This window comes from Caretta caretta, chromosome 5 (genome assembly GCF_965140235.1).
Source record: "Caretta caretta isolate rCarCar2 chromosome 5, rCarCar1.hap1, whole genome shotgun sequence".
Lineage (NCBI taxonomy): Eukaryota > Metazoa > Chordata > Testudines > Cheloniidae > Caretta > Caretta caretta.
The window spans coordinates 40,716,409-40,742,750 of record NC_134210.1 but is presented as its reverse complement, the minus strand read 5'-3'; the positions used below and the strand labels follow the sequence as shown (position 1 = coordinate 40,742,750).

Here is a 26,342-nt window from a genome sequence, read left to right as displayed (position 1 = left end):
ACTGTGGACAGGTGTTCCCCTCTCACTAATACTCCACAGAATTGAGAGATGGAGAGTCAATTCCCCTGCCAATGTATGATTGAACAGAAGGGGACATTTTCCACTATTTTGCATTATTGCACCCTCTACCTTCTCTTAGTGAAAATAAAGACTTCTGCTTTTTCCCTTATCAGCCTTTCCAGCACTATGATCATTTCTATTGCTGTTCCCTGAATACCCCTCCATTTGTCAAATTATTGAAAAAGAATGTTAGAAGGGCCATATTACCCCTCCAGGAAATTGTGCAGATGTGCTTCGCAATGCATGACATCGTGCTGCAAGTTAGTGTAATGTAATATCCCATGTTTTCAAGCCTACTTTCCTCCATAGGAAGGCTCTGCCAGAAATGAGGAGAGGGAGGGGGAAGAGAAGGAGAGAAAGCATTCCGTAACAGCAAGTTAAACCAAATGCCAGTGCTTATTTCGGAGCACAAGACACTCCAGATGTGTGCATAGCTCAGTGATTGTGTATCCAGCTCATATAACCAAAGGTGAGTACAACTACATTTTTTTTATCAGAGCCCAGCATGTGCAAGAGACTTATACATCAAAGCCCCTTATTTATGAAACAGAGCTGCATGGTTAATGCATTCGCTGCAATGTTAATTAGTTACCAGATCATTCAATAACCTGCAGTTTTAATGAAACAAATCTAAAACTACACTGTATGTAACTCGCCTGCCAGCACAACCCCGGGTGGCTGCTCATGGTGTAGCAAGCTCTCCTTTAGCACCCCCTGCAAACACCCATTCCATCCCTGGAGTCATCTGCTTCTTCTTGTAACTCACCCCTCCAGCTGGATCACCTATAGGCTCACTGCTTCCAGAGTAAACCAACAGTCCAACAACTAGTAATCCTTCAACTTTACATTGGACCCTTCGTTCAAGTACAGATCCAATACTCCTCAACTCTAAGACTGGGGAGTGGAGGCAAGGAGGGATTTCAGTATCTCTAACCCCTTGCTGATGGGGGGCAGTATTCCACTCCACCTTCCTTGGTATGCTAGGAGAGGAACCCAGACCCTCCCTCTCCCCTCCAGGGACTTTTGACTAGGCAGTCAAGGCCTGACCACACAGGCCTCCCTCTCCCTGACCTTGCTACCTCCCAGGACCCTTCCTACCTTGAGCTCTCTGGGGCCTTTGCCTCAGCCTCTTTCCAACATCATAGTATATCAACTCCACTCCCATTAGGCCTTTTCCACAGGCTTGTTGCAGAGCTTCTGAGTCCTTTCTGTTATCCAGGGTCCAAATGGTTCTGTTGCAGAAGCGTTTTCTCTACTCCTCTCACAGGGCAGTCACTGACCATCTGGAGTCTTTCTGCTCCCTGCAAACCCCTTCATTAGCACAGAGTCCTGGGCAGACATAATTCCTGCCACTCCTTCCCAACTGCCTTAGACTCTTCTGTTGTTGTCTGTCTGAGTCTCTGCCAGCTATCCCATTCAGTTCCTTCTCCCCAGCCAGCCCCCTATTCCTGAGTGACGGCCAGAGATCTGCTTCCCTTCCTATTCAGGCCCTAAGTGAGTCAGATTCAGCCCTTTTAACTCCTCTCTCCAGGTTTGACACTTACTTCGGGTGTAGCATGTGAGGCTGATTGCACCCACAAGCTCTCATTAACCCCTTCTGGCCCAGTGGGGGATGGCATAGTCCATCCCAAACACCAGAAAGGGGAAATAGAGGTAAAACATGGTATTTATTTGTATCATGGCAGCAAACTCTCAGTCCTGCTGCTTTTAGGCTTATGAGAAACTTCAGGCTGCGCAGGCAGTCAGACGGGAAGGTCATGTGAACAGAAGGGGCTGAAGCACTGTTTTGGGTACAGTGGTGGTCCTTCGCCACAGTGCATATGAATAGTGGAAATTAACTTTATTTCTATTTTTGATGCATTTCTATTATTTTAATGTATTTATTTGTGTAACCCCCAAAGAGATTACACAGATTCCTGGGGCTCTGTCTGCTGGCAGCTCAGGGAGAGGCACACTGGCCCTGGTAGGGAGGGGGAGCCAAGGCAAACTCAGAGTCTGCCTGGCAACCAATAGGGAGTGAGATGCCCCACCCAGGGAGTTCAGGAAAGGGGAGAAGCCACTTTGCAGTCAGTCTGGAGCCAGCCAGGGCAAGGGCAGGACCATCTGTGTAGGGAGCTGGTGAGTCTCAGGCCTGCATGCAGGGTTCCCCCTTAGAACTGGCCTCTAGGGTCCTGAAAGCAAGATCCCTCAGCTGGGCTTTGCCTTCTTCACTGATGATTCCCAGTTTGTAGAGTTTTGCTTGGAAACTTCCCCAGCCAGGCTGAGTTAGTCTCTAGCTCCCTGGGTGAGACCAGTCACCACGTGGTCAGATCTGCTCTGTCTGGTAGTTCAGGGATGGGGTGTGTGTGTGTGTGTGTGTGTGTGCGTGCGCTGGGTTAGGAGACTACAGTTTGGATTTTAGTACAGTTGTGTAATCTGCACCTTGAGCCCTGCACCCCCTTTGTGGTGAGGGGAAATCCTGGGACTGAAGCAGCCTGATTCCTGCCTGAGGAGGATCCCTGCCGGCAGAGATTAGCTCCTCTGCAGTGACTGAGGAGTCCAGAGTCCTCTCTGAACCTGTGGATCATTCATGGACTCTGTGAGTGCACCATCTTTTAGTTAGTAAAGGAATTTGTTTTGGGGACCCCGTACTCCCTGAACTGCGTCCTCAAGCCAGGGAGTAAGGGGTTGGGGATTTTATAGCCTGCTGGATATTAAACCTGTGGAGGGATTTACCACCTTCTCCCACTTGTGAGTCCTTTGGACTGTACTGAACCCAGTCAGCCACACTGCTAAACCACTGCAGAGAAGAATTTTGTGGTCATAGGTCATTAAGGGCCCCAACAATGTACGCGTACCAATGGGACACTAATCTTACATTTGCTACATCAAGTCATGTGACTGGGGAAAGTCACAGGTATTAGCAGCGTGGGCACTGGTGAACCTAAAAATAGTGTTTTACCCTGTTATGTTATATTTATCTCCTGTTGAATAAATATATTCTACACAATAATTATATGTGTTTGTGTTATTTCTTGGAAGTCTTCAAATATCTGGCAAGTAAGTGGGGATAACCCTGTGGTTAGAATTTTCCTCCCAAGCTGCTCCTTCCTGGCAGGGTCACCAGGATGAGGGGGGTGTAGGCACAGCCAAATAAATTCATAGGAAAAAATAAAGAAACACCCTGCTGAGTGGGTGGTGGGATCCAGAAGAACTCAGACCTGTCATTCAAAACCTGTACACAGATTGGCATTAAAGAAGGTAACCGGGGGCACTACATTTGTTTTGCAGTAGCACCTAGGGACTAATCAGACCACATAAGCCTGTGAGCTCATTCATTAGCCCATGCTCCAAAAAACACCCCAAGATTCCAGTCCCTTTCTCTTCAGGCATCTGACTTTTATTTCTTCAGAATAACACAAGCTCAACACATCAGTCATGTCCCTTCCCCTTACTTGGAGGCTTCTGCAGGTTTAAAACAAAAGGAAGTTCTTCACTCAGCACACAGTCAACCTGTGGAACTCCTTGCCTGAGGAGGTTGTGAAGGCTAGGACTATAACAGGGTTTAAAAGAGAACTGGATAAATTCATGGAGGTTAAGGCCATGACTATTAGCCAGGATGGGTAAGGAATGGTGTCCCTAGCCTCTGTTTGTCAGAGGGTGGAGATGGATGGCGGGAGAGAGATCACTTGATCATTACCTGTTAGGTTCGCTCCCTCTGGGGCACCTGGCATTGGCTTCTGTTGGTAGACAAGATACTGGGCTGGATGGATCTTTGGTCTGACCCAGTATGGCAATTCTTATGTTCTTGTGTTCTTATCTACTCATTACACAATTACACTTCATAGACCATCTGCCTAGAGGCAAGGCAAACCTCCCCACTCCTTTCTTCAGAGCCTGCTCCCTACAGGATTACACTCTGCAGGCCATCTGCCTGAGAGTCATTTATAAACTGAGTTCTTCCCCTAACCCAGGGACTGCTGCAGGAACCTCCCAACAGCTCCCCCCAGCAACTGAGCTCTTGCTCGCTTTTGAGGACCAGGTAATCTTCAAGGTACTACCTGATCCCTGGCCTCATGAGCTGAGCTAGGAGGCAGCTACTTGCTCACAGAACAGGCTGGGGCCCAATTCCCCTTAAAGAACATCCTGGCTTGTGACAGGGTTCGTTATAATAACTAAAGAGGTAAAAAGACAAGTCATTCACCAAAGAGCTTACAATCTAGGTCTTGACAAGATCCAGCAGATGGGAATTTGTACTCTCTCTTCAAGGGGCAGTGTCCGCATCTTGCTGGTCTGTTTGAGGAACCAGTCTGCCCCCCCAGAATAAATTAGAGCAGCACCTCTAATTTATAGTAGTCCCCAGAGAACTATGGGTTGCTCCACAGTCAAGAGCAACTCAAAAACGGCTGTTGCAATCTGCATTACAACTTCACCTACTGCACCCCCAACATGGCCCTTCTCCCCTGCACCAAGACTTGCAGTGGTGCATTAAGCAGTGCATAGGATCTAGATGGGGGAATAGAAATCCTTCCAACAGGTGGAGGAGACAAACAAACTGATCTCCTCCTCCTCGCACAAATTAAGGGTAAAATAAGCACATACTCTTATAATCAGTCAATTATGTCAGCTCATCATCCACCATAGAATTGCTTCAGTAAAATTCAAAGTTAGCAATGATGTGGAAATTAATTAATGTTTTGCACTCCTATCTCTGAGAGAATGTGCAATGCAGCAGGTCACTCTCACATTTGTAGCTTTTTCTGGATTGCAAAATATCTCCTTACTGTCTCCCATGTTCCTTTAAAGAACAACACTGTGGGATCAGACAACAGTTTTTATCATCATTATGAATTATTTGCATTATAGTGTCTAGAAGCCCCCGTGTACACACAGCGAGAGACAGTTCTCTCCACAGTTTGTGCTCTAAATAGAAAGGCAGACAAAGGGTGGTGGGAAATCATACAACCTACAAGAAGATTAGAAAATTGAGGCAAAGAGAGATTAAACAGACCTCTTCTTAGAAGGGAAGCACAGAACACCCTGCGTCACAGTTGCCAACTTTCACGCGGAAAATAAGCACCCTGACTTTCACAATAAGCCAAAAATCAAGCTAATCCCACTTGAAAACAAGGCCAAAACAAGCCAATCCCTAAGAACCCCAAACACGCTATGTGACTAGATCCTCCCAGCATGCAATCTGGGACTGTGGTGGGTCTGCTGTGCACCCCTGACTCTCTCTCCCCCTTGCCCCTGATTGTCCCCCCTTGCCTGGAGCTGATTAAAAAAAAAAAAGCTACAAGCCTAAAACTAGCCAACAAGCAACTCACAGGCCAATTAAGCCAAAAATAAGCCCAATTTCTGTGTTTTTTTCACAGGTCTGGCATATCTGCCCTTCATATGTGTAGAAAGACAGCAAAATGGTAGGTGGACAATATGAGGAGATGGAGGATGGCAAAACTGTAGCCATTTTTGTGGTGTTGTGCTGCACAGATATAGATTCATGCCACATCAGGGAAAAGAATAATTATGCTGCCATTTGCATGGCTGAATATTTACATTACACACATTCAGATATATGTATCTGCATTCAGCTAAATTAAATGATTGCATATTCAAATTAGCACACATACTGTATTCAAATAAATGCAGAAGTGTTAATCGGAATGTGCAGTCATATCAAGTCTCCATTTTTCATTCCTGATTTGGAAGCCGTGGCATCTCTGCAATCAGTCACCTTGTTGGAATTGTGGTGTACATCATCAAGTCATGTGGCTTGTTCTCTGAGAGATCTTTACTTCCTGAGTTCTACAACAAACTCTGTAAAGCCCTGTGCACTTCCTAAATGTCTGTCTAGGCATTTCTAATCTGCCCAATAGCACTGTAGTTAGTCGCCAAATTGTCTATACTGCAAATGCTATCAACTTTGAGGAACACCACACTTTGCATAATGTGGAACAACTAAACACTAAAATCCAAACGCTTTCAAAAATTTAAAACTGTGCAAAGATAGGCCCTGATCCTGCAATATGCATTGTGTGGGCACCCCTCTGCACCCAACATCTTCACTGGGGCTCCATACAGAGGTAAGGATCTGTCCATGTGGAGCAGCTTGCAGGAAGATGGTCTTTGGACCACATTTTGAAATCCCAGGCCCTGACTCAACTTCCTGACTCAAGTCAGTGCTCAGATGGCCTACACGGTAGAAATGGGAACTAAAAGTGTAGTCCCATTCCCTGCTTCTGAGACTCTTCCTAAATTAAGGGAATATTTACACCCTCCACTTTGCCTCCAGAGTCCCAGCATAGATTAAATGGGGGTGGAAGAGAGAGAATCTTGGGAATGAGAAGGACCACAACCCAAGCAGGGTGGATTGTGGGGAGAAGCTGATTGTGCTCCTAGAGCTGTACGCTTCTGCATAGGCACGGGGGAAAAGAAAGGAGCCTTTCATCTTTGGAAACCCCACTCCTTACCCTCCTGGAGGTGCAGCAGTTGAAGTTGTACCTTGCTGGTGCTGGCAGCTGCTGCATGTTCCCTCCGTCTCACCTCTAAGCATATATCTGTGGGCCGAAGGAAGGAATCTGAGAGGAATCAAACAAAACCCATTAATACAAGTGAGGAACACCTTCAGAAGCCACCACTAGGGAAGAACATGTACAGAGAAGAAGCCAGTACCTCAGGAGACTGAAGTCTTGTTCTCCCCATTCCCTTGACAGTTTTGGAGCGATGGGTCATCAATGGTTTCCCACGCCTTGACCATAACATGGAACTTGCTGCACTTCTCATGGATTCTGAGCCTCCTCTTCACCCATACTAGAAACTGGAAAGAGAGCAGAATAAATGCTCCCTTGCCCAGGCAAAGTCTCGGCAAAAAATGGGAATCTGCCTGTCTGATCCGGAGTTACTGCAAAAGTTATAGTGCTCAGTTCAACCCTTTTGGCACCGTGGGTGTTAGTTGCAGTGGGATCAGCTGTGTCCCATCTTCCAGGTGCCTTGGCCACATCTGCTCCTCAGCTGCTGGCTATGGGCCACCATTACAATCTCACTCCAGACAGGTTTTCTGCAACCAGTTTGTCAGTTGCAGCAGTGAAAGCCAGTGTAACTCAGGGCTGAATCAAGCCCATGGTCAGGGATGGCATTAGACTTGCTGGGGCCCAGGGCAGAAACTAAGGAGTGGCCCCCACCCTGCCTCCCTTACCTGCCCACACTAGATTTCTGCAACATTTCTGAAGCTGAAGCCCGAGCCCTACTGCATGGGGACTCTGTGGTGTGGGGCCCTGGGCAATTGCCCTGCTTGCAACCCTTGAATGCCGGCCCTGCCCATGGTGTAGATACAAATATGTTTAATGTCTGCCATTCCTTAACATGGCTGCAAAGCTCTGCAGAGGGGGCAGGACAGGGTTTCTTAAACAAAATTTGAAAGTCAATTTCCTCCCAGCCCTCCTCTTTCTTTCCTTTTCTCTCTCTTTCCCTGCGCCTCCCCCCAAGAAATAACAAACATGTTACCTGTGATTAAATTCAGGGGGAAATTGAATGGTCTAGCATCCTGAAATGTAAACAGCGAAACAGGGAGAGAACCACAGCAGTGACACATCCAGTCTTGCTGTGTAGCATGATGTGGTGACTGACTATCAATTATTTTATGAGATTTTATCTTGTCCTCTTTTATCTGTACTATGTTTTCTGATTTCATAAATTTAGTGAGGCTCTTAGAACACAATAGTGGATAAGCACCACAAAGCAGATAAGCACCATAAAAATAAAATGTATTATTATTGTGCTAGAAGATGACTGCATTATATAATGAAAATGCAAAAACTGCCATGTCATCATTATAAGTGCCTTTGCCAGAAGTCTGTGGTTACTCCCATTTTAAAGTACTTAGTCATTATTCTAATGAAACTATAAGGCAACAGCGATTTAAGTCATAGTAATGTGATGTTGATGTTAATACACAGGCACTTTTAGATACACTATACTAATGTAACACACAAATAATCCACAAGTTTGAGCACTAATATTTATTTAACACATGTAAGTTACCCTGATTTATTTTCTAAATTGAATTTAAAACTGTTTAATACCCATACAATTACTCTTTCTGAGACACAACTGACAAAGATAATAATAAGGGGCAAGTCACAGACAGCCCTGGTAAAACTCACTCTATGGGGTGCTTATCAGGCTGCTGTGTTTGGGTCCCAATACACTGGGCTTGTGTGCTGTTAAGCTTCCCACGGCCTGTTCCTGAAAGGTGCTGAATACCCTTAGCTCCCATCAGCCACATTAGAAGTTGAGCACCTTGCAGCAATGGGTCCTTATTTGTTTCTACTTAAAAATATAAGTATAGACTTTTGAGAAAGTCATAAGACTTTACTGTTTTACAGTCAATGATATATTCAGTGACAGTGTAAGTCCCAACAGAAGCACAGCATCCTGGGGACATGACAGTGCTATACAAATGTTATTTAATATCCCAACTTCACTGGCAAACTAGGACTTAAAAGGAAGATTACTTATCTTCTAGTAACTGGAGTTCTTTGAAATTTGGATCCCTATGAGTATTCACTGTGGGTGCCCAGGCACTCTGTGCCCCCAGGACCAGAAATGGTTCAATAGCAATGTCCATTAGTCTATGCCTGCACCCTTTGGCTGCATCCAAGGGCATAAGGGGTGATACAGACTGGCTGCCTCTTCATGGATGAACATGGGATGGAACCTCAAAGATTCTTTATCTCTGTGAAGGACTTCGTATGGAGGATCTGCCATAAGGGCCCTAAGTTCTCCTACTCTGCTAGTGGAGGTAATCACCATCAGGAAAGCAACCTTCATAGATAGGTGTAAAAGGGAACAAGAGTCTAAGGGCTCAAATGGTGGGCTCATAAGTGTGGATAGGACAAGGTTCAGCTCCCAGGGAGGAGCAGATTTAGATGTCAGAAAGAATGTCCTTAAAATACTCTTTAGGGACTTCACAGTAGGGGGATGGGCAAACAATGAGCAGTTGTCCACCAGAGGATGGAAGGCATTAATAGCTGTCAAATAAATGCTTAGGCAACTGATAGACAGGCCAGCCATATTCTACGAGAGAAGACATTCTGGGATGGGAGGAATTCCGGCCACCACTGGGAAAATCACCTCCATTTGGTGGCATAGCACTTCCTTGTAGAGGGTCTCCTGATATTGTTAAGGAGGGACTGGACATCCTATGAATAGGCTCTCTCTGTGCTCATTGTCCATCCAAAAACCATGCAACCAAATGAAGGAAAGCTGGGTTGGAATGGTCCATCCTGTTCTCATTCTGAGATAGTAGGTCTGGGAATGGTTGTAGGTGAATGCAAGGTCAGGAGGCACAATTGTCCTGGGCACCGGGGAGCTAACAGGATCACTATGGTGCTGTCCAGTTTGATTTTCCCAGGGTAGGAGGAGGATAGGAGGGAAGGGTACATCAGTGGGTCTGACCAGTGTACCAGGAAGGCGACCCCTTTGAGTTGAGGCTTTGGGTGGCTCTGGAGCAATATGTCGGGCAATTCTTGTTCCCCTGTATTGTGAAAAGTCCCAGAATGGGACAGCCCATTAATGAAAGAGGTTCTGCACTAGCAATGGGTGGAGCTCCCACTCAAGATCCCTGTGAAAATGCCTGCTTAGGCTCTTCCACTAAGGAGTTCATTACATCCAAAATATGTACTGCCGAAAGGGTAATCTGGTGCCAGATGCACCAGTTCCAGAGCTGGACTGCCTGTCTTCAGAGTGGGGCAGATCTCGCTCCTCCCTGTTTGCTTATCTAATAGACAGTGGTCATACTGTCAGTTTGGACCTGGACATGCATGGATTGAATAAGTTTTGTATGCCTTGTGAACTGCCTGAAGCACAAGAAGATTCATATGTAGCCTGGACTCTGTGTCTGGTTATCTAAGTGCACTCCCCATCACAATAGGGAGACATCCATGATGAGTGTTTTTGTATATGATGTTGGAATAAAGGGGATCCCAAAACATACGTTGCCCCTGGCCTCCCAGCTGAGTGACATCAGCATGTTCTGGGGGAGTGAGAACTTCTTGTCCAAGGATCCCTGCTTGGAACGTAGACTATCCTCAGCTAGACCTGGAAGCACCATAGATGCAGCCTTGTGAAAGAGGTGACATAGGTGCATGCAGCCATGTGGTCTAGCAGGACCAGGCCATCATCTGAGGGTGATGTGGTCACTCGTTGTGAGAAACTGATCTTGAGGTAAGTAGGTCCTTGCCATGATCACTCCAGTAAACTCTATAACTTGTGTGGAGTTTGAAGTGGACTTTTCTGAATTTATCTGAAGTCCCAAAGCATGAAATAGTATGAGCGCAGAGGTGATTGCTGCTTGTACTTGCTCATACAAATGACCCGTTAGCAGTCAGTCATCTAGATAGGAAAATACTGGGCTGCCTTGTCTGCAGGAGTGCACAGTCAACACTGAGAGGACCGTTGTAAAAACTCTCAGGGCTGTCGAGAAACCAAAGGGCAACACACTGTATTGAAATTGTTCTAGGCCACAGCAAAGCAGAATAATTTCCTGTGAGCTGGGTGAATGTCCTAATGTCCTTCAGATTGAGTTCCACAAACCTGTCACCTTCATTTAGAGATTATCAAGGCCAGGCTGGTCATCCTGAATGATCTTATATATATAAGGGAAGAAGGAGGATCCTGGGAACTACAGGCCAGTCAGCCTCACTTCAGTCCCTGGAAAAATCATGGAGCAGGTCCTCAAAGAATCAATCCTGAAGCACTTGCATGAGAGGAAAGTGATCAGGAGCAGTCAGCATGGATTCACCAAGGGAAGGTCATGCCTGACTAATCTAATCGCCTTCTATGATGAGATTACTGGTTCTGTGGATGAAGGGAAAGCAGTGGATGTATTGTTTCTTGACTTTAGCAAAGCTTTTGACACTGTCTCCCACAGTATTCTTGTCAGCAAGTTAAGGAAGTATGGGCTGGATGAATGCACTACAAGGTGGGTAGAAAGCTGGCTAGATTGTCGGGCTCAACGGGTAGTTATCAATGGCTCCATGTCTAGTTGGCAGCCGGTATCAAGTGGAGTGCCCCAAGGGTCGGTCCTGGGGCCGGTTTTGTTCAATATCTTCATAAATGATCTGGAGGATGGTGTGGATTGCACTCTCAGCAAATTTGCGGATGATACTAAACTGGGAGGAGTGGTAGATACGCTGGAGGGGAGGGATAGGATACAGAAGGACCTAGACAAATTGGAGGATTGGGCCAAAAGAAATCTGATGAGGTTCAATAAGGATAAGTGCAGGGTCCTGCACTTAGGACGGAAGAACCCAATGCACAGCTACAGACTAGGGACCGAATGGCTAGGCAGCAGTTCTGCAGAAAAGGACCTAGGGGTGACAGTGGACGAGAAGCTGGATATGAGTCAGCAGTGTGCCCTTGTTGCCAAGAAGGCCAATGGCATTTTGGGATGTATAAGTAGGGGCATAGCGAGCAGATCGAGGGACGTGATCGTTCCCCTCTATTCGACATTGGTGAGGCCTCATCTGGAGTACTGTGTCCAGTTTTGGGCCCCACACTTCAAGAAGGATGTGGATAAATTGGAGAGAGTCCAGCGACGGGCAACAAAAATGATTAGGGGTCTGGAACACATGAGTTATGAGGAGAGGCTGAGGGAGCTGGGATTGTTTAGCCTGCAGAAGAGAAGAATGAGGGGGGATTTGATAGCTGCTTTCAACTACCTGAAAGGGGGTTCCAAAGAGGATGGCTCTAGACTGTTCTCAATGGTATCAGATGACAGAACGAGGCGTAATGGTCTCAAGCTGCAGTGGGGGAGGTTTAGATTGGATATTAGGGAAAACTTTTTCACTAAGAGGGTGGTGAAACACTGGAATGCGTTACCTAGGGAGGTGGTAGAATCTCCTTCCTTAGAGGTTTTTAAGGTCAGGCTTGACAAAGCCCTGGCTGGGATGATTTAACTGGGAATTGGTCCTGCTTCGAGCAGGGGGTTGGACTAGATGACCTTCTGGGGTCCCTTCCAACCCTTATATTCTATGATTCTATGATTCTATATATTATATAAGGTCCAAGATGAGTCTCTAGCCCCCTCTTCTTTTGTGGTATGAGGAAGAATCTTGTGTAAAACCCCTTCCATTTGTCAGGAGGGGGCACAGGCTTTACTGCCCCCAGTTGGAGTAGGGAGTTTGCCTCCAGTTTGAGAATCTTCTTGTGATAGGGGTCCCTGAAAAGGGACAGGGAGGGGAGTTTTGATAGGGAGGGCAGGCAGGAATGTGAGCATGTAGCTGATTAAGATGATATGCAAGACTCTGACATAATAAGGTGCCACACTGGGAGGAAACAGTCCATGGTGCCCCCAAAGGAGTTCGGGGTAACAGGTGGTATGGAGACAGGCTGACAAGCATCCAAGCAAAATGCCTTCTTGGTAGGTGACTGGGACTGAAGAGGGGGCAGTGGTGCAGCATGCTTGCCATGCTGGACCCTCTGTCATTTTCTAGGGGCTCATAAGTCTTTTGGTGGAAAAAAGACTGAGATGGTGGCTGGTATCTAAGAGTAGGTGACCTGGAATATTTCCTATGGGGTGCCAGGGTATATATCCCCAAAGAGCAGAGGGTAGCACAAGAGTCCTTGAGAGTGTGCAATGACTCATTTGTCCTCTCCCTAAAAATATTTTTACTCTTGAAGGGGAGATCCTCTACTATCCCCTGGACTTCCTTGGGGAACCCCAAGGCCTGCAGCCCTGAAACCTGTCTCACAATCAGTGAGGTGGCCATGGAGCATGACATCATGCATCAAGAGATGCTTGGAGGGATGATCTTGTGACCAGTTTTCCCTCATCCAAGATGGCCTGGAATTGGGGCCTACATTCCTGAGGCAACTTATTAGCAAATTCCAACAGCTTGTTGTAATTCATGAAGTCTTACTTGGACCTCAGTGACTGGTAATTCACCATGCGGATGGGTAGGGTAGCTGATGAAAAGTTCTTTCTGTTGAAGAGATCTAGTCTCTTGGTGTCTTTGTCTGAAAAGGTAGACTAGGGCTGGGACAACCTGCTTCACTCCATAACCACTTGTACCAGTTGGAATTAGGGTCGTAAAACAAATATTCCACTCCCTTGGGGGAAATAAAGTATTTCTTCTGGCTCCACTTCAGGATCCAGGGACAACATAAGAGCATAAGAATGGCCATACTGGGTCAGACCAAAGGTCCATCAAGCCCAGTATCCTGTCCTCTGACAGTGGCCAATGGCAGGTGTCCCAAAGGGAATGAACAGACAGATTATCATCAAATGATCCATGCCCCACAAGTGCCATGTGTGTGCCGAATTGTTTTAGTGGGCTGCAGTATGGCCTAGTTGATGTGGAGTTTGTGGCTAGGATTCTGAACCTACTCTAGTGGTATCTGAAGAGATTCAGTGATCCTTCCCAGGAGGTCCTGGTACTGCCTGTAATTATCTAGTGACGAGGAAGAGGCTGGTGTCACTGCCTCATCTGGGGAGGATGATGAAAACATTGCCAGTTGATTTGATGGTACCGGCTGTTCCTCCTCAACCAAGTGCTCCTGTGAGGACTCTGGTTCCTCTCTGGGAAGGGACCATTGTTGAGAATGATGTCCAGGGTCTTTGTATTCTGGTGCCTGAAAGTACAGTTCCACAGGCTCCAATAAGATTGATGGACAGGAGGTGGGCCTCATGGGTCTCTTGGCCAATACTGCACATTGTGAGGGCTGACAGCTCCTAGCCTGGCTGTCAGTACGAGGTCGGTTTTGTCAGATGAGTAGGAGTTATCAGGCTCTAGTGGTGGAGCCAATGCATCCTGCCCTGAACAGGTGCTGGAGCCTCTACCCCACAGCTGGAGCTCAGAACCAGCAAATGCCATGTTGATTGTGTCCAGACATCTCTCAGTAGAATCGGGTTAGAGATGATCAGAGAGTCCTGATCCATGACAATTGCCAGATCTTTGGGGAGAGCACATGGAGGTCTCAGCAGAGCACAACCATAGTGCCATCTTGGAAGTGGTGGATTTCTGCTGGATTGGTGTTGCTGTTGCAGAGGCAGAACAGTCCTTCTGTCTCTGGGCAGTGTTGGGGTTGGTCCCACCCATTCAGTGCACCGTTTTGGAATGGTAGCTGTTTCAGTACCGTCGATACCGACCTCTGCTCCATGAGCTCTGGAGGCATGCATTCCAGGCCACAGAGTCTCAGGCAATGCCAGAGGAACCCTCTTTTGGAGGATCTGTGGGGTGATATATTCCTTTTCTTGTAAGTGTGTTTACCCCTGACATCTTCATGCCTCCATTTAGTAGACTCCTTGTGCCTGCTGGAGGGCTCATATGATGGAGGGGTGGTGCATGGAAACTAAGATAGCATAGATAAGGAGCTGGAGGCCTTGGGTCTAAATGGGGCCTCATGGAGAGCTCCATAAAATGTCTACAGATTCTGAATTCCTGGTACAAGGGGGAAAAGGAGCAGCAGCAGCTGTCACACCTTGAGGAAATGTGTGCCTCCCAGAGGCAGTATAGGCAGCTCTCATGTGGGTCACTCACTGGGGAGACTCGGGGACAGGATAGGCAGGGTACAAAAACTAGAACTGTGGGCATAATAGATGTCCCAAGTGGTGGGGGAACGAAGGGTAGAGGAACCCCCGAACCCTAATCTAGCTAATTAGTTCTATGGCTATCTAAATATCTAGCAAACTATTTACAGTTTATCTAACTAACTGAAGATCAAGGCCATGGACACCACAGAAGGGATCCATCCTGGTCCATGAGTAGAGAAACTGAGAGATGGTCAGTCAGTGTTGCCCCTTATGCCCTTGGTTGGGAGTACAAGGAGGCAAAGGATGCAGGTCTGGACCAATGGACCTGCAGTTGATGAATTTCTGATCCCAGGCACACAGAGTGCATGCAGACCCACAGTGAATATCCATAGGGACCAGTACTCAAAGAAGAACTGCCTAATAGCTGATGCAAAAGAAACTGTTTTAGAACTGTGTGTTTGTCAGCCATATATTATGAATTTCTTGCTTATCACTATTATCTCAAATTAAGGTTTCTTATGTTAGTTACCTAATTTTAAAGAGTCAGTTGGATTACACTGCTTGTAATTCCTATAAGACTTGAGATATCAAGGTACTGATATCTATTACGTCTTAAGTCTTATAGCTGATGTAAGAATGAATAGATTAACAATTTTATATAGCTAGACAGTGCGGGAGGAGATGAATAACTAGATCAAACAGTTAATTAAAACTGGTTTTGGACAAATGAAACCTTTCATAGAAAAAGTTTTAATTTTTAAGTAATTTAATATACTATTGGGATCATAACTCCATTCTTCACAGGCTCAGAAAAAGCAGATCATTTTCAAATAAAAAATCACTACTAAAACATCACAGCTTTCAAGAATTGAAATATAATTTATTTTATACAACATAAATGAAACTATTTGATCTTGTTGACCTAAATATAATTAAATCTCTCAGTTAAAAGGTATCATCTTTTCATACTAGATTTACCCTCCACAAGATAAGTAGGATTACAAAGAAATGTTGTGGCAAAAATCAGGTGTTTTTTTCCCCGTTTTCTTCTTTTTTAAATTTGCAAATCAATGTTGTAAAATGCACTGGAAGAAGCGGACATACCCACATGCTGAAAGACATGCTAAGCTCTGATCACCAGAGTCTGAGTTATGATGTCATTCAGAGATATTTTCATTGTAGTATTGATCACTTCCTTTTACACTTACATTCAGTTTTGTTAAAAATTTGAACCGGACTCACTAAATGGTATGTGGGATATTGCCCCACTCACAGGAAAAAAAATTTCTCCCAATTCTAAGTCACAAATGCTTACTGAACACATGAAAGTCTTTTATGCTCAGGCAATTGTTCTACTGCCCCAGACGGCATAATGCACCTCAGTGCATTCTAGTGAAGTGGTCCTCTAGTGTATGGTCCTAACCAGGAAGGTGGGCGTGTCCAAGGAAGCCTGGGGATGTTTTAATTCAATACATCCCCAGAGCAGTTTCTGCCAGCAAGACTCACAGGCAGCTGGCAGTGCAAATGTAAGCCCCTTTCATGATGATCTCTTAGGTGGCTTACACAGATATCAGCTGTCCTCTGCCTAGGGGTGAATCTTCCTAGGGATAGTGGTTCCCACCGGCATAAGCTTGTGCAATTTGCACACACCCACACCTTGGGCCAACAGGGGTGACTAACACTCCTTATGCTGGCCAGCTATTCACTGACATATGTGAGTTATCTGTTTAAGCCATTTAAAGACCTAGGATTTTGCAAGGGAGAAGAAGAATGCTTGGTATACAAATTATCATGCAAATTTCATTAGTATGTGAATATGAATAGTAACGGAGAAACCATGCTGGTTTGAACTAAATAAGTCTTATAAATAAACATTTGAAAAAAATATATTTTTGTCAGGAAAAGATTGGAAAACCGCCAACTTTTATTTTTTTTCAGCTTGTCTACTTAACAAAAATGTATTTTTCTAAACTTAATCTCCTGCCATATATTTCTAGAAATATGCTTCTCTTTTTGTTTATTTCTGCAAGCTCCTCTCCACACCCTGGGTGGCTTAGATCAAAGTACTCTGAGGTCTCTGCTGGTGGTATCTCCAGAACTCCTGACACCCTGCTGAGTTTAGAAGAATTTAAAGAAATACTGGCAACCTGGAAAAAAAAAATCACTGTTCTGTCTGATAAATTTGTACCTATTCTTTTTATTTGTGCCACATTAACTTTGTGCTTTTGACAACACTTTAAATATAATCAGTTTCACTGTTTCTCTGTATTGTCAATTAGCAAGGGAGAAACAGATTATATGAAAAGACTCTAATAAATACCAACAGCTGGAGAGAAAACCTGTTGCAAAATTAAAGGAATTAAAAATCAAAACAGGACACAGTGATATTTACAGCATCCTCTTAAATGACCAACACCCTGTTGGAGGGGCACTGAAACAGCAAATCCAATGCTATTCTATATCCTGTATGCTCAGATGCCACTAGGATTCACAAGAGAGACAAACCAGCTCTCCCATCACCAGTGGAGTCCAAGGAATAATCCCTCCACCATCATTGCCAGTATTTCAACATTTTTTTCAGTACACATCTCCAATGCTGGCTCTGTGATTATTTATGGATTTAAGGGATTTTTGGTTTAAAAAATAAAGATTGAACACATACACAAAACAAGTTTCCTCCAAAATAGTTCCAGGAAAAAAAAAGTTTGTTTCTCAGGTTCTAGTCACAGCAAAGGTGTGGATTCTGATAAATAGCATGGAGGAAAGGGTAGAAAGAAGAAAATGCACATACTGGGTAATAGAAGAAGGAAAACCTTTTATAATGACAGGTGGGCATCCACAATAATAAACATAGAATAACAAAGTAAACATTAGTCTCATACTGTGAGCTCAGTCTTACCTCCACTGAAGTCCAGGAGAGCCAAGATTTTCAAAAGTGATGAGTGATTTCGGGTGCCTCCATTTTTGGAGGTGCCTCGAGGAGATCTGATTTTTCAGAAAGTGCTAAGCACTCACCCTGTGAAAATCAAGCCCGTCAAGACATCTCAAGTTGGGCACTTTAAAATATAGTGATTTGGTGCACCTCAATTTGAAGACGCCCAGCTTGAGAAGTTTCAAAGGGACTTGATTTTCACAGGGTGGGCGCTCAGCACTTTCTGAAAAACCTGACCTCCTGAAGGTATCTCATGTTGGATAGCCAAAAATGGAGGCACTCAAAATCACTAGTTACGTTTGAAAATTCTGGCCAAGAGTTTCTACTTTTGATTCCAGTGGGAGCAAGAACTGATGCTGTCTATACAGCGTTTGCAGTATTTATAGATTTTAGGGCATGGAGAAGACTATGGTGAGAATTTAAAGCTCACTAGTTACTTTGCACTAACTCCCCGCATGGACACTCTCACTTTACATTAAGAGTCCCTTTGTGTGCTTTAGTTTAGTACATAAGCTGAGCAGCACAAAGGCACTCTTAGTGAGGAGTAAGAATGTTGACTTGTGGAGTTAATACAGAGTAGCTAGTGGGCAGTAGCTACTTTGGGGGTTTTCACCATATAGACATGCCCTAAGATGCATCAAAATAATCAAATAAGAATGCAGCTTATGGTATGTAACTGTGATAGATCTCCAAAACCCTCTCTGCACTGAACATCCCCTTCCCCCAGCTAAGCAGAGACTACATCTCCTATCAGCCCTCTCCCCATTGCACTTCCTCTTCCCCGGCCAGGTAAGGGGGAAGCTCCTACTGAACCAGAAAGGGCCGGGCTCTGTTTGGGAGTGGGGGCAGCATGGTAGGAGGGTCCAGGATCTACAGGGAACCTCCAGGAACTGTGGAAAGAGCAGAATGTGAAACAGGCTGTGAGTGCTAGACGTCGCAGCTGGGTCCAGGGTTGTGTGGGATTTTTGGGGGAGAGCAGTGGCTGAGCAGGGAACCATTAAAAAGGGACCAAATGGGAGGCATCAGCTGAGCCTGGCTTGGAAACCCGCAAATGCTTATTTGCTTGAATAGAGACTGGACTGGAGAGAGCACTCCAGGCAGTAGGACTGAAGAGCCCTGACTCTCAACCAGACTACCCCAGAGACCCAAACAGGAACTGCTCTTGCTCACTGTAACTATTCAGACCTCTGTACCTACGGCATTTACAGTCTTTCCTCTTTGCTACCAGCACTAGTGAAAACCCTTTCCTTAGCCATGTGTGAGTGCTTATTGGAACCTACCATGGCTAGTGCCTACAAGACCTAGCTCCTGAAGTACCTACAGTGCTTGTCTCTAAGACATGGTACACCTGGTATGCTAATGGCTCCACAGGAGTTTGGGGTGCAGAGTAACTCCAAAAATTACAGAACTTTAAGCAGAGACACAACAGGGGTGAGCTAACATGCTTCACTGGACCAACTTCAACACCGCAAACAACAATGGAAGATATTGAATTTTGCCACCTCAACAACATAGCAAATAAACTTTATGTAGACTAACATACCAATCTGAAGCCTTAAAAACCACCTATCCTTCAACAAGGGAGCATCTTTTGTCAGAAAAACTCCATGGTATTCAATGGATTTCATGCTGTAGAGCAGAAAGTCTCCCACCACACAGAAGAAACAACATAAGGTTCCAGGACCATGAAAGATGAACTTTTGTGCCTCAATTGAGATTAGTTTCACATCCCTCCATTATCCCCAGTCTTCCTATGGTGTAACTGCTAGACCACACATCCTTCCCAGAGACATTCTTACTTCAGTTTGGGGCTGATGAGCATGTGTGGGGTGCATTGTGAGAGAAAGGAAAGGACAAAGTCTGAGTGTATAAATTTGTGTAGATGCAGCAGCTGTAGAGCATTTTGATACCCTGGGGGAAATCCTTCAGAGAGAATGGCATAGTCCAGCATTTTGGGTGAGTTTTTAATTTCTGGAGTTTACAGAGGCAACTGTTTCTCCCTGTGCTTGACATATGACCTTTCATAACCAATTAAACAAGTTTCCTGTAGGATTGATTGTTGCGTCCTTCTCTATTCTTGATGCCAAATGTGATGTGTATTCAAGTGTTACACAATACCTTTCCCTTAACATTAACATACCGATATAAAAGGACATTCCTCACAGCTCTCTGAAGCTAAGGGAAAAAAAGGAAAGAAGAAAAATCTGATCCTGCAATACCTCATTTACATAACTAGTTCTTACTTATGTGATTAGTCCATTTGAAGTCTGGGCTACTTGCATGAGTAAGGGATTTGTAGGATTGGGCCCTGACAGAGGAAAAGGATGGGAAGGGCTGAACCAGAAGTGGAGATGGAAGAGACAGAGGGCGGGGGGTGGGGGGCAGAATTGGAAAAGAATTGTGTGTGGCAATTAGCTGGGACAAAGGAACAGAGACGGTGAAGGGGGGAGAAGAGACACTGTACCTGTTCTTGTGTTACATTGCTCTTGCCATTTCTGCCTTGCACCCAGTCTTGCCTCTGTCCTGCTCCCACCTTGAACTCTTCGTTGCCTGCTACCCTGCTTGCTCCAATTCCTTCCCTCCTTGGCCCCAGCTTCTGACAAAAGCCTCCGGCTCTGACCCTGGTCCTTGGTTCATGATGCCTGCTCTGACCACGAGGCTAGACCACCCTTATCCCAGTCAGCTGACACACACCTGCTTGATGATGGTTCCCTGTTTACAGTTACATTTTGAGATCTATCATTTAATCAGCTTTAATCCATTTATTTTGTGCCAGGTTAATTTTATATCATTCTTGCTTTCAGTCAAAATGGCATGTGGTATCAAGTTAAATGGCTTACAGTAGTCAAAGTACATTACATCAACACCATTATCTTAACAACCAAACATGTAATCTCATCAAGAAAGGATATCAAGGTAGTTTGACAGAATGTATTTTCCATAAACCATGTTGTTTTCCATTAATTACATTACCCTCATTTAATTTTTGATCCATCAAGTCCCATATCAGCCTCTACAATATCTTGCCCAGGATCTGTGTCAGACTGACAGGCCTATAATTAGCCAGATCATCTCATATATCCTTTTTATATATTGGTGCAATGTAAGTTTTCTTCCAGTCTTCTGGAACGTCCCAGTGTTCTAAGACTTTACATAAGGGATATGCAAGGATCCATACCTCTCTAAAAATTCCTTTTGTCTCATGTCTAAAACCTTACATAGGTGCTGGAAAATAGACTCTGACACCTAAATGCCCATTTTTGCTTAGACACAGGATGTGCATACAGTGATGTGACTGTCAGGTTCATTAGGTTAATATATTTTTGTCAACAATATGAATAATAACTGGTCTATGGGTTCTAAATAAGACAAAGAGTCATGTCCTGTCCTTGGCAGACCTTTTCAGAGCTGAACTTTTCACTCAGGAAATTGAACTTCCTTTCAATGTTTTTGCTTTTCTGAACTTTTGCCTTCAGCAGCACATTTATGCTGTAGATAAGAGAAAGATGCTGGAAGTTTATTTTAGCAATTTTAGATACATGCGGCTCAGAAACAAGAAATTCCCCAGTCAAGAGATTTGTTTCTGGGTTGTTTTTAATGCAATGCATGTCATCTGGAAGGCCACTTTAACACTAATGTGGTCTTTCACTGGAACATGTGCTCCAGTGAACAAACTGCTTAGAACTTTGTGAATTAATAGTGAAAGGCCATGCCAAACCTTAATTGGCTGGAGGCAGGAGGAATCCAGTTACACTTGGAACGAGTATTAAGGCTTCTTATGCAGCTGTACTGGCTTTCAGTCAGGGCTGTAACTAGGGAGGGGAAAGCAGGGCAGCCACCCAGGGCACAGAGCCACGGGGGAGGGAGGTGCAAAAATGGGGCGGTGGCAGGATTGGCCCAGCAGCGTCACGCCCTCCCCTTTCTCTCCCCCCCTACTACAGGTTTGGATCCAGCAGCGTCCGGCCAGAGCATAGGGTGCTCCGTCCTCCCGCCACCCTCCCCCCCTGGATTGTGGGCCCAGTGACCCTGGGTGGAGCAGGCTCTCCCGAGCACCAGGATTGCACTCGCAGGTAGAGTTGCCAATTTTCTAACGGCACAAAACCGAACACCCGTGGCCCGCCCTCTACCCTGCCCCTTCTCTGAGGCCGCACCCCCACTCTATCCCCCTTCCTTCCATCGCTTGCTGTCTCCTACCTTCACTCACTTTCACCAGGCTGGGGCAGGTGGTTGGGGTGCAGGAGGGGGTGAGGGCTCCAGCTGGGGGTGCAGGCTCTGGGGTAGAGCTGGGCGGTTTGGGGTGCAGGAGGTGGTTCTCAGCCAATGGGAGCTGCAGAGCCAACCCTCAGGGTGGGGGCAGCACACGGAGCCTCCCTGTCCACCTATGTCATGGCAGCCGCTTCCGGGAGCCACGTGGAGCTAGGGCAGGCAGGGAGCCTGCCTTAGCCCCAGGCCCCCGCTACTTCTCCAACCATACTTTTAACGGCCTGGTGGGCAGTACCAATCAGAGCCACCAGGGTTCCTTTTTGACTGGGCGTCCCGGTCAAAAACCGGACACCTGGCAAACCTATTTGCAGGGCTCCGAGTGCCCTGGCTGAAGGAGGGAGGGCTGTACTCTATGAGGTCGGCTGCAACAAATGCCTGCGGGAGGTGGAGGGCACAGTGTGGGTAGGGGGTGCAGAGGACTAGGGCCACAAGGCAGTGCAGGGGTTGGGGAGAGGGGGGGCACAGGTAGGGCATGCAGAGGTTGGGGGAGAAGGGGGGCACAGGCAGGGAGTGGACTGATACCCGCATGTCCTCAAGCGAGGTTAAACGCCACAAGGATTTATGGCTTGGTTGTGAAAGCACCAGAGTCTGCGGATTTTTATGTAAAATTTTGATCAGCATAGGACTGTTTGTCTCAGACATAAGGGAAAGTGCTGCCTGGGGACACCACAGTTCAAAGCTCTTTCTTTGGTCAGGTGCAGAGCTGTTGTGACTTAACAGGTTAAACACACCCAGGCTAACAGAAATCTAGTGCAACAGATGTAATAAGCAAGCCAAAAGTGAAAAGGGCATGGTTTGTTCTCTGTGTCAGTCTCTTCCTGTCCTTCTTCTCCTCCTCCCTACGCCAACCCCCACTGGCATCTTTATTGTGCTTCTGATTTAGACTGATTTTGTAAGCTCCTCAGGGCAGTGTTCCTGTCTTTTTTATCTACCTATAAATGCTCAGCACTTACATCACACCTTTCACTGAAAGACCTCAAAGCACTTTACAAACATGCATAAGCATAATTACAAATCAGGAAACTGAGGCACAAAGATTTTAAGGGATTTGCCCAAGATTACATGGTGAGTCAGTGGCAGAGCCAGGAACGGAGCTTATCACTCCTGACTCCCAGGCCAATGCCCAATCTATTCAGCCACATTGCCTAGCCATGCAGCACCCATCCATCTTAATAAATAAGTCTGCACTAGGGTGATGTCCCTCAAATCCCAATCCGCTCTCCACTCACATCGGACAAGTGCGGATTCATTGGTCAATGTTTGTAAATCACAGACTCTGGAGATTAAAAAGACTAGTTAGACCATCCAGTCCTTCTCCCTGCCAACACAGGATTGTGCCCACTTATGCATTTATTAGTATTTGGTCCAGGCGAGTTTTAAATGTGCAATGCAATTGGGCTTCCACTGCTTCTCTAGGGAGATCTCGCTGAGGCCATAAAGAGCTATGTTACACTCTTCTGCAGCATCGATCCAAAGCATTACAGCCTATGATAACACTTAGCTGTTAGATTGCATTTTCTAGCTCTCAAAGGGTGGGGTCTACAAAGTAGGTGCCTAAGCTGTTTGATTCCAGGTGATGAGTTCCTGTTTGGGGATAGCTAAATTGACACAGGTGCCTCAATGCAGCTTGGATGTAGGTGCCTATCTCTGAGAAACAGGCAGGGCTTAGCACATCTGTTGTCAGCCTCTACCATTGCCTAGCTTAGGCAGGGAGCAGTAGTCTTGGCTTTTGCGGATGGCATTCTTAGGCACTTATCTCTCCCCATGCATTGCACAGGGAGCCTAGGTGCCTAACTCAGTTCTGTGGATCACAGTGTGTTCCTGTGATATCCTAGGTGCTGTGACACTCAGCATTGCAACACCTAAGTCCCTTCATGGCTCTTATCCAAAGTACAAAAAGGGACTAGTAACATCGTTATCTCCATTTTATCGATGAAGAAACTGACCGGGCAGAGTGACTTGCCGCAGTGATTAGGGCTGGGAGGCAGATCTGATTCCCAGAGTTGTGCCCAGCCCAGTAGACCCTAGTTATCGGTGCTCTTGCTGTGCTTTGAACCATTACTACCGAATTCTGTCATGGGAAATGCCAGGCATTCATTATTACTATTATTTGGGTGTCACTGTTTCCACTCGCACTTCCTATCACACAGCCCTGCGCCTTTGCTGAGAATCACATTTTGCTCTTTTGACACTTAGGGCAGGTCTACACTAGAAGCGCTAATCGGTGCAGCTGCACTGATGCACCTGCGCCGCTGTAGCGTGACTGGTGAAGATGCACTATGCCGATGCACCTCTGCGCCCGGTGGAAGCTATGCTTAGGTTGCTGTAACTTGCATCACCTACAGGGGTGTCTTTTTCACACCTCTGAGTGACGTAAGTTAGATCAACTTAAGCAGTGGTGTAGATCTTCATTTAGACACTGTTCATAAATGTATTGTTCATGAAAGTGAGAAACTAAACACTAACTTGAGCTACAAAAAGTGGGGGGCCAGGGATATACAGCTCTGCACAGACACGTGGAACTCTGTGCTTTTACTTTACAGGGGATTCGGCAAATGTTCTGTGTTTTGGTTTCAGTCACTTTGGTCTTGTGTTCCTTGAGTTTTGGGATCCTAATTACATTGAAAAATTTCCCAGCAAAAATCCAAAGTGGCATCCTCTCAAACCCAGAAGTGAAGGCTTCCTAGCCTTTCCTCCAATTACCAATAAGCAACAACAGACTCAGGCTCCTGACCCCTATCTTCTAGAAACTAAAACTAAAAGGGGCCAGATACAAAGCGGCCCAGGGAAGAAGCATCAGTGAAATGAAATCAAGCAATGAGTAGCTATTGTTTACAGGATCCCTGGGTTGGAAGCCAGAGTAGTGGGTGGGCCCAGGGTCCCCTACCAGCCACAATGGGATAAACTCAAAGAAGAGGATAGGGCTTATTTGAGAGCCTGAGCTTAGTTCATCAGCAATACCACCTGTGCTGAAGAAGTATGCAATATGTCCAGGAGTCTGTGATGGAAGAAGTCGAGGATTCCCAGCAGAATCTGAAGCAGGTCTACAGCTCACTTCATCAGGTCCTGGAACTCCCAAAAGTCATCAGCCCTGAACAAAGGGCTTAATTTAAAGGGCCTGAGCTGGGGCTGAAGACCTTAGTGAGGGCAATGGGGTGTTCATTTATTGGACTCTTTACTACCCTGGAAGGGATTCATTTGGACTTTGTGACTTGGCTGGTGGGCCATGTCACATAAGACCCACCCAGGCTAGCCAGCAGCTGTAGGAGGTGCCAGGGGTGAGAACAGAACTGCTGTACCACACTCAGCTGCTAGAAGGTTCTCAAAGGGAGAGTGCCCCCATTGCAGTCAGCCAACTGATCTTCTCTTCACCTACAAATCTTAATGAAGGCAGCCTCTTGGCCCCTTCTTCCACCTTCCATTTAAGTAGCGGGCTTATTTCATTGACCCTCTTCTCCTTACCCTAAACAATTCCCTGTCTATCTACAAACAGCCTCAAAAATATCTGCTGGATCCCGCACCCACAACAGTCTTTTATCTCATTTTGGGACCCTAAGCATCCAGAATTCACCATGCTATTATCCAATCCTGTTACCAATTTATAATGTAATATTTCTGAAACAGAACAGATTGCACCATGCATTAATCTCGAGTATGTTCTACTTTCTGTACTGTTAAAACATATTTTGAAAAATAATGATCAGTCTTGAGTCATGCCCCCAAAAGTCTCTATGACCTTCCTAATTCTGTTCAGCTCACTTTAGTATCATTGATATCAAAACAGGATGGCATTTTTGTGCTCTGATACCATCATGAGAAGTATTAAACTCAGAAGTTCTGCTTTGTGACTTTGGTAGATACAATAATAAAACTAATGCTGAAATTGTCATAATAAATAATATTCAGCAACAGATGTTAATTTTAATGTTTCAGAAAACAGGAAGATAGCCTTTTTTCATATGTCATCAACTTCAATCAAAAACACTTTTGGCTAAATAGATCATAACATAAATGATAGCAAATATTAACTCAGGAAAAGGCAATTTTGGGATATTAAACGTGTACTATACAGGACTCAGAAATTGTAAAGACTGAGAAACTCAAAGAATCAATGTCATCAAAATAAAAAAGTATGTGTCCCTATTTGATATTGGGATGGGACGCCACCTTACAATAAAATGTAATAGATTCAGCAGTACAATGCAATGTATCAGCCTCCCATATTTTCATAAATTCTTCTTGCATCAGAAACAACTGGCAAAAATTTATTCCAGATGTAAGCCCACGGAAGGCAACAGAGTTACAAAAAGGATGAATCTGGCACAGTATCATTAAGATAATTTAGGAACAACATTTTATGAGACAGAATCCCACTTGCAAATCCAAGTGAACCACATTTGCCTGCCACATTTACCACAATAGCACATGCAAATATAACACTTTTTGCATGTAAACAGGTAGGAAAGTGTAGAATGCGTGTGTGCATGTTTATGCCTTCTCTTCTTTAAAAATATGACCGTTGAGCTTTAAAATTGTCTCCCTCTTCCCCCCAGTTCTGATATTGTTTCTTCATGA

At 45.4% G+C, this 26,342-nt stretch overlaps 1 long non-coding RNA gene across 3 annotated transcripts in view; it reads right to left on the bottom strand.

Annotated features, from left to right (window-relative positions):
* Window positions 1-26,342, bottom strand: part of LOC125637322 (uncharacterized) — a 242,651-nt gene that overhangs the window by 58,575 nt on the left and 157,734 nt on the right. For 2 of the 3 annotated variants that reach the window (XR_012668420.1, XR_012668422.1), the window contains exons 2-3: window positions 6,712-6,856; window positions 6,510-6,617 (exon numbers count right to left, since the gene is read on the bottom strand). This is a non-coding gene — a long non-coding RNA (uncharacterized LOC125637322). The remainder of the gene's footprint in view (window positions 1-6,509; window positions 6,618-6,711; window positions 6,857-26,342) is intronic. The other variant, XR_012668421.1, reaches the window with a different exon arrangement.